Source organism: Protopterus annectens, chromosome 9.part0 (assembly GCF_019279795.1).
Source record: "Protopterus annectens isolate FY-2018-M chromosome 9.part0, PAN1.0, whole genome shotgun sequence".
NCBI classification, from domain to species: Eukaryota; Metazoa; Chordata; order Ceratodontiformes; family Protopteridae; genus Protopterus; species Protopterus annectens.
The window spans coordinates 1,174,895,497-1,174,902,270 of NC_056743.1; the positions used below are offsets into that span (position 1 = coordinate 1,174,895,497).

The 6,774-nt window shown below is 41.2% G+C and overlaps 1 non-coding gene across 1 annotated transcript; it reads right to left on the bottom strand.

Annotated features, from left to right (window-relative positions):
- Window positions 1–5,621: 5,621 nt before the first annotated feature.
- On the bottom strand, window positions 5,622–5,694 carry TRNAK-UUU. Its single transcript has one exon. It is a non-coding gene; the product is annotated as a tRNA-Lys (tRNA).
- Window positions 5,695–6,774: the final 1,080 nt, after the last annotated feature.

Consider the following 6,774-nt stretch of genomic DNA (forward strand, 5'->3'; position numbering starts at 1 on the left):
GCACTTCTGACTACACGTTAACTTTTCTTTAGTACTCTTTAAATAAAAAATATGTGCTATATTAAAAACAAAACCTTTGTGAATAAGATTTGCGAATGAATCCTCTTTATCAACTGTGGCGTTGTGTTACCTTAGCTGGTACTGACTGGCTACAAAAGAAAGAGAAGATAATCTGGCAGTAGAATTGAAGATCTTCGAATTACTTCACCTAAACTTCTCTCCGTCTATGGCTAGCACACTCACTTTTAGGTCCTGTAGCCATAACCTGCAGTGTAGAACCACTGCAGCAATAAACCTCGAGTTCCCAAAGTATTCTCTTTGGGAAGGGGTTAGGGCATTCTCTTTTCAGGCCCCATAGAAAACAGACTTGTTGTCAGCTATGCTAAGGAGTGCTGTAGGCATTAAGATTTTCAGAAAGCAGTTACTGCTCTTCCGCACAGAACATTCAGCAAGTTCTTGCTTGATCTGTGATCTTTAAGTGCACAGTATCTCTAACTTCTTCTTCTTCTTTCAGCTGTCCTGTCAGGGGTCGCCACAACAGATCAACTGTTTCCATGTTTTCCTGTCCTCTGCATCTTGCTCTGTCACACCAACCGCCTGCATGTCCTCTCACCACATCCATAAACCTTATCTTAGGCCTTCCTCTTTTCCGGTTACCTGGCAGCTTAATCCTTAGCATTTTTTTCCCGGTATACTCTGCATCCCTCCTCAGCACATGTCCAAACCAACGTAATCTTGCCTCTCTGTCTTTCTCTCCGAACCTTCTAACCTGGGCTGACCCTCTAATATACTTATTCCTAATCCTGTCCATCCTCGTCACACCCAGTGCAAATCTTAACATCTTCAACTCTGCCACGTCAAGCTCTGACTCCTGCCTTTTTGTCAATGCCACTGTCTCCAACCCATGTAACATAGCTGGTCTCAATACCCTCTTGTAGGCCTTCTTTTTCACTCTTACTGTACTCGTCTGTCACAAATCACTCCTGACACTCTTCTCCACCCACTCTATCCTGCCTGTACCCTCTTCTTCACCTCTCTTCCACACTCACCATTACTCTGAACTGTTGATCCCAAGTATTTAAACTCATCCACCTTCGCCACCTCTACTCCCTACCACTCACCATTCCTCTATCCTCCCTCTCAGTCACACACACATATTCTGTCTTAGTCCTGCTGACCTTCATTCCTCTTCTCTCTAGAGCATATCTCCACCTCTCCAGGGTCTCTTCCACCTGTTCCCTACTCTCACTACAGATCACAATGTCATCTGCAAACATCATAGTCCACAGGGACTCCTATCTCATGTCGTCTGTCAACCTGTCCATCACCATTACAAATAAGATAGGGCTCAGAGTTGAACCTTGATGTAATCCCACCTCCACCTTAAATGCATCCGTCACTCCCACTGCAGACCTCACCTCTGTCATACTATCCTCGTACATATCCTGTACCACTCTTACATACTTCTTTGACACTCCCAACTTCCTCATACAATACCACAACTCCTCACTAGGCACCCTGTCATATGCTTTCTCTAAATCCACAAAGACACAATGCAACTCCTTCTGACATTCTCTGTACTTCTCCATCAACACTCTCAAAGCAAACATTGCATCTGTAGTGCTCTTTTCTGGCATGAAACCATACTGCTGATCACTAATCATCACCTCCCTTCTTAACTTAGCTTCCACTACTCTTTCAGCTTTGCACATCACCCTTATTCTTAAAAATCAGTACCAAAACACTTTTTCTCCATTCCTCAGGCATCCTCTCACTTTCCAAGATTTCATTAAACAATTATCATAAAATATATGTTATGCTTGTTGATGCTGCTATGTACTGCTTACTACTAGTTTATTTTTGACTCTCCTTCTTTATCCTTTCTACGCTTTCCTCTTTAATCTGCCTATCATTCTCCATCTTTTTCCTCTCTGTACTGCTGTATAAACATATCTTTCTGAGATCTCTTGTGCATTGCTGACTTCTAGCATATACCTTATTTATTCACTTCATTTCTTAAGTGGGTTTGTTGGTTCAGAGAACCTTTTCTGTAACAAAATCGTGCAGTTATGTGATAGCAGTTTTATTTGAAACTGTATTTATACACACACATTTTTCATATAATTGACAGTAGGTAAATAAGTACAAGATTATGACAGGAACTTTGATATTTTTTTCCTTATTATATACATCTTCTCTGATCCTTTTATACTGCTGCTTTTTCTCATTAAGACATATCTTGTAGCTTGTTTTGCTTCCTTACAAGGGAAAAAAAATAAAATTAAAAAAAACAAGACTCAAATTAGCAGCAAGAAATACATACTGCTATCTACCAGATTATTCAGTCTGTGATCCTACCCCCCACCCCTAGCATGTTGGTACAATGCTTTCTGGTCTACTTATTTTAGGTAGTGTGACATTCATATAATTACTTTTGAAGTACTGTCTATATTTGTTCTTATTAGATATGCTGTCCTGTTACGGAGGAATCTGCTGCTGTTGTGTAAACTGACTGTATAACTTCAGTACTCCCTTCTCAGCTGGTACTATTATGTGCCAGAGCCATGGCCTGAATTTAAACGCCAAAAAATGTATAGTCATACCCTTCGGGAAAAACAAGGTAACCCCAAGCTACCATATAGGCGGCAATCCTCTAAGCACAGAAGAGGTTATCAGGGACCTGGGGACCCAGGTTGACAGTGGCCTTTCTTTTGACACTCACGTTGCTAAAATGGTTAGAAAGACCTTCTACATTGCCCACCTGATCATGAAGGGATTCACATCCAGATCTAGTGAGGTCATTGTTCCCCTGTACTCTTCACTTATCAGACCAATGATCGAGTACAATGCCCCATTCGGGATGCATCTCACCCGACATCTGCAGCAATTGGAGAGACCCCAAAAGTTCCTCACCAAAAGGATAAAGGGACTCCAAAATCTGTCATATGCTGCCAGATTGAAAAAACTCCAGCTCTATTCAGTCGCATACCGTCTGCTCAGAGGTGACATGTGCCTGACATACAAGGCCATGTCCAACCCGGAATTAATGGACATGCTGCTCCACCTCAAAAAATCCGAATCCACCAAAACCACTAGAGCAAGCGACTTAAACCTTAGCACGGATATAAATAGGACGTTCTGGAGGGATAGATTTATCACTCAGAGACTCCCTATGCTGTGGAATAGAGTCCCGGTCCATGTGAGGCAGAGCACCTCGTTGGCTCTGTTCAAGAGAAATCTTGACCTGTGGATGGGAGATCGTAGGTTTACCCCGGGAATCATCTCTGTGTCACTGCTGGACAGAGGCACAACAAACTAATGGGCATAGTATTTTTTCATATAAGGGGTGGCGTAAGCCACAAAACTTTGGGCTAGGCTTATAAATGCCTTGGGGCAGATAGCGTAGTATAAACCTATGAACTTATGCTGAAGAGCACTGACGAAACATTGGCACTATCTTTATCAGTCTGAGCATGTTCTGCAGTTTTTGGCCTTATTTTCTTTCTCTGTCTCTCTTCTTACCAGTAGGTTAACAACAAGATCTGGATAATGCAAAAGTGAAACACTTCTGTTTCCTATTACTAGCACCTGTGTGCTTTTTCTCACCTCCATACAGTTCTCCTGCATAGCTGGGAAAAACTTTTTGAGGCACACTCATTACTACTGCACTTTCTAGCTGTTGGCCATAAAGCTATTTTTACATACTGTTTTATTTTTCCTTTAGTGAAATATCTTCCTTCTGGTGCATGTGTACACTGGGGACTGCCTGCTGTGATTGGTGGTCCACTTTGCTCCCTCTCAACCGCACACCATGGTTCCTCACGTTTCATTTACATGGTCTGTGTGTGTGTGCGTATGTGTGTGTGTTTCTGTCTGTGTGTACAACCCCTCCCCCTCCCCCTCCTTTGCCAACCATTAACAAGAATTCATTTATAACCCACCCCTTCCACTATCTCCTTACCTGCTATTACACCCAGGTTGCCTAACTACCAGGAGTATATTCCCCCCATTATGTCTCTAATACTTACTAATTCTTCTAAAATACCACCTCTACTCTACACCCTACCTTTAGTAATCACCCTTTATTCTCTTACCTTCTATGAAAACCAATCCCATTTAGGATTCAGCCATCCCAAATCCTTACTACGACCCCAATCCTCTCAAACCTTTCTGCCCACTCATTTATGTCCATCGACACCCATATGTTTACCCATGCTAACATCCACCCTGTTATACCCAGATATGTTAACACCAAAACTAAATACTACCAAATTCTGATAAGTAAATTCCTAAAGCTCATAGCTAGTTTGCCCCACACCCTTACTATTGATTGGTATATCCACCCCAACTCCGGGCCACCATTCTTGAACAAGGGAGAAACAATTCTTCTTACTTTGGATGCCCACAGGTAGTTCAAATACTACAAAGACAAAACTCAAGCCTACAGGAAAGCTGACCAGCTGTTTGTCTCCTTTTACGGTAAGAGGAAAGGGCAGTCAGTGTCAAAGCAGACTATTTCCAGATGGCTGTCTAATGCTATTGTTTTTGTTATACTCGCCACACAAATCCACTAGGGCTTTGGCTTCTTTGGTGGCTTTCTGGAAATGGATAGACACTAGATATATTCTAGAAGCAGAAACTTGTTCTTCTGTACATACCTTTACAAAGCAGTATAAACTTGATTCCTTTTCAAGGTTCAGAACAGGCTTTGCTAGGACCATTCTCCAGGGGTTCTTGATTCTTAATTTACTTTTCTTCCTCCCTTCTTACTTTGTTAGCTCTGGTAATTTACCCAAATATCTTAGGCTATTGCAACAGTGATACTAGAACATCTACTGATAGGGTAAGTTTACTTACACAACTGTACTTTGCTTGCCGCAGCAGAACCCCCACCTCATTTTTGGTTAAAGTTAGCAACTGATGTGATCACAAGTAGTCATCCAAAGCAGTTATTAAGGAGGTCTTTGATCCCCGAATGCTATTTGGCCACCTGGTATGGACCCGTCTTTTTCTAGATCCCCAGATAGATAATTTATATTTAAAAAGTTGTACTCTATTCTAAACAAGAGTTCAGTGTGAATCTGAACAAGTTTCATGGTCTTGGTCTGTATTCATTGTTTTTAAAACATACTACCAACACAGTGTAAAACCTCTTACCAACTTTCTCAGTAGGGCATAATGCCATGATTATACCTCAAGCCTGGAAGCAAGTGCTAATTGAAATTAAACACCTAAAGCTTTTTTCCTACTACATACCTGTCTCCCTTTTCCCTTCCTCAGGTAAACCTGTTTGCCTCTCCACAGAACAGACAACTGAAGAGATTCTGTCAAAGTACTTGAGAAAGCTGTACATCTGTAGTTGCCTCCTATATGGTATCTATGCAAAAAAAAAAAAAAAAAAAAAACATAGCACAGTGACTGGCTCAGAACTGATCAGATATGTAAGAGAAGTAGCAATGACAAATTAAACTGTCTGAATTATTTCTGTCTTCGCAGCAATCTTTAATGATGTTGGTGGCAAATGCTTCCTCACTTAATCTTAATAAATGATCCAGACTAAGTAGAGTATTAAGCTAACGAACCAAGGGGCCATTTTAAGTCTAACCAGGTTCAAAAAGTATCGCCCGAACAGGGACTTGAACCCTGGACCCTCAGATTAAAAGTCTGATGCTCTACCGACTGAGCTATCCAGGCTCCATTGTTAGCCTAAAGGCTTTACTCTTTAATTGTTCATTAACTTGTTCTCAGGTGACTAATTCAGTTGTAAGTTGCTAACAGTTCGGCAGTTCAGTCATTATGCACCAATCCATCTCTTACAAACTTGAAAAGAGAAGTCTGCAAGAGGTAAAAAAATCTTATTAAAAGATAACCATTTGACATTCTGAGACTCAATGTGAGTCTTGGAATTGTGAGTGTGACCCAAAAGGTGGACTTGCATATAGCAAGTTTGAGACTGCTGTTTCTCGAGAATACTCCTTTTTCTCTGAGGTATTGCAGTCTTGGAGTTATATATATGTAAGTTTGAGGGATATGGGGGAGCTTGCCCTCCACATCTGGGGTGCAGAGGGACTCACTCTCATGCAATAAAAAACTTTAAAGGAGAACAGTGATGTTTATTGTTCTGTTGTATTTTCGGGCCGCCTTTGTATTTTCTTACTTCATGTGCTCACACTTATGAGTATCTGAATTACATTAGAAGTGCTTGCACTTCTGACTACACGTTAACTTTTCTTTAGTACTCTTTAAATAAAAAATATGTGCTATATTAAAAACAAAACCTTTGTGAATAAGATTTGCAAATGAATCCTCTTTATCAACTGTGGCGTTGTGTTACCTAGCTGGTACTGACTGGCTACAAAAGAAAGAGAAGATAATCTGGCAGTGGGATTGAAGATCTTCGAATTACTTCACCTAAACTTCTCTCCGTCTATGGCTAGCACACTCACTTTTAGGTCCTGTCACCAGCACCTGCAGTGTAGAACCACTGCAGCAATAAACCTCGAGTTCCCAAAGTATTCTCTTTAGGAAGGGGTTAGGGCATTCTCTTTTCAGGCCGTATAGAAAACAAACTTGTTGTCAGCTATGCTAAGGAGTGCTGTAGGCATTAAGATTTTCAGAAAGCAGTTACTGCTCTTCCGCACAGAACATTCAGCAAGTTCTTGCTTGATCTGTGATCTTTAAGTGCACAGTATCTCTAACTACTACTTCTTCTTTCAGCTGTCCTGTCAGGGGTCGCCACAACAGATCAACTGTTTCCATGTTTTCCTGTCCTCT